Below are 2,679 nucleotides of genomic sequence, written 5' to 3' on the forward strand. Positions count from 1 at the left end.
AGTCCAGAAGGGTTATCAAGCGACCTAAACTCACAGACAACCACAAACGACTACGTCTAGCCTGGTGTATACTGAGACAGAACTGGAACTTGAGGTCCTGGAGAAGAGTCCACTGGTCGGACGAAAGCAGGTTCCTTCTGCATGTTGTGGATGGCAGAGTGAGAGTATGGAGGCGTCCTGGAACAGCTTATACTGCAAGAAACATCATGCCAACTGTACCATATGGAGGTGGATCTGTTATGGTCTGGGGATGCTTCTCATTTGATTGTAAGCTTGATTTAGTGACCATACGAGGCAACTTGACAGGGGAGCGCTACATCCAAGAGGTGCTGAATCCAGTTGTGGTGCCCCATTTTGACAATCATCCACTGGCCACCAGACCGATATTCATGGATGACAATGCCAGACCACATCGTTCACGAGCTGTGACCCAGGTTATCCACAACAATGCTCTGACGCAGATTCCATTGCCAGCAATGAGTCCAGATCTGAATCCTCTGGAACATGTATGGGACATTGTGGGACGCCTGATTTATCGTCGGGACCCTCCTCCACAGAACTTGCGTGAATTGGAAGCAGCATTACACGAGGAGTGGCAGCAGCTGCCCATGGAGCGATTCCAACGTCTGGTGAGGGGTATGAGACGAAGACTTCAAGCTGTGATCCAAGTGCTTGGTGGAAGTTCTCGATATTGACTTACTGTGTTCGTCAAATCTCCATATGACATTCTTACCCTATTGGATGAATTTGGTCACTAAAAATTATTGAGATGTCACCATACTTAATGCGTCTTCGTTGTTCGTTAAAAGTTCAGCGTGAGATTATTACATGCCATAAGGTCATGGAATACCCCATTTAAGTTCATTGTATAGACAATACACTGGTTTGTTGGTATACACGAAATCCTGGTTATAATATTAATTCGGTTATCTTTACACCCTTTCAAAACACCCCTCCATGAAAAAGTATAGGGGGTGCAACACTTTTTTTACTGTGTATATAAGCATAGATCAAACGGTAATATGTTGACAGTCGGGGAATTTATAGGTTTAGTGTTTATAGTTGAAGGTCCCTGACTACAGAGTAGACTGGTTTTCTTTTTGTTGTTTAACGCCCCACTCAGCAATAATCCAGCTATATGATGGCAGTCTGTAAATAATCCAGTTTGGACCAGACAATCCAGTGGTTGGCATTGTTGGGAAGGAATCCATGAATCCACGCAATTGGGATACGATAACATTTATCAACCAAACAGTCAATATTAATGCCAAATTCCTTTCCTCCAAATTGGTATCAACAGAACATTATACACGGAACAAGAATAAAAACAACAACGGGCTTTTATAGGATGAACGGCACTCGTGAAGAGCAACCTCCACGTGGTGAGTGCTGGGTAACGCTAATAGCTCTTTCCCCGTGTGGACCCGGGTAGAATATGTCCACAGCACCCCATTGCTGGTCGTTAAAGGCGACCGAATTGGGCAACCCGTTTGCCGTGGGTTGCGCCCCTGTGTCGGTGGAGGAAGGGAGTCTGGTAGTTGAGGGAACAACTGTGTTCCTTTTCCCAACACACTACTTTGACCCTAACTTCACCTAGACGGGTAGTAGAATGGGCCCGGTTCAGTCAATCGGCTGGTCACGCCAAGCCCTGTGCCTAACAATTCATTGTTTTACATTTGCATGTATTTGGCTTTTCACAAATGTATTGCTTGGTATGTATAACACAACTGTTGTAAAATATATTGCCTAGAGTCCGATGTCAGAAGGCGGTGGCGCATGGGCCAATCTGGTAATGTTGACCGCTGAATTCTGTATGTCTCTATATTAGTGTCATTGGCAGAACCAGCTTGGCAGTAAATTTAGTAGACAAATATAGTAATATATGCAGAACTACTTACTTTCATTATGCTCTGTTATCAGCCTTTGAAACTGATCCCATTTGTTATTTCTAAGGCCATCAGTGGTTGTTGTGGTACGGTTGACAATGTTACCCGCCTCCGTAGTGGCTCCATACTTGTTGAATGTGCCAGAAAACAGCATCTCTAAACCTTTTGTCCATCAGCCAGTTTGCAAATATAGAGGTTGCTGTCTCAGCACAAAGGTCATTGAACTCATGTCGAGGCATTGTGAGAGACAGAGCCCGATGTTTAGCTGACATGAGTGAAGAAGAGATTATACCAGAACTAACTAAACAAGTTGTTACAGCTGTCAAGCGTTTCCACAGAAAACAGGATAATAAAATCATCAAGACAAACACCTATCTATTTACCTTTTCCCTTTCAACAATTCCTAAATCTACCAAAGCTGGGTACTTCATCCAAGCTTTGTCCACACTTTATCCTTCAATCTCAAATATTAATAATTAAACACGCCAACAATATCTCTTTTCATGATGCTAAGAAGCTAGTTCAGGCACAATCTCCCAATAACTCAACAAAATCATGCTCAGCAGCAACTGTCACTCCTGTTGTGAAGGCTGCCACAGTATCTGTAGGATGCCAAACAACCATATCTTGGGTTGGTAATCAGCAGATGCTACAAGACAATACAGCTCAAACATATCCAAGTGAAACAACATGAGCAACATCAGCTTCAAAGATGGAGCTATTGGAATCCAAAACAACAGAACCAGAACCATGTCCTATTTGTGGAGACCAACATTTAACAAAAACGGAAAAA

Source organism: Haliotis cracherodii, unplaced genomic scaffold, assembly GCF_022045235.1.
Source record: "Haliotis cracherodii isolate W230 unplaced genomic scaffold, xgHalCrac1.p SCAF_12, whole genome shotgun sequence".
NCBI lineage: Eukaryota > Metazoa > Mollusca > Gastropoda > Lepetellida > Haliotidae > Haliotis > Haliotis cracherodii.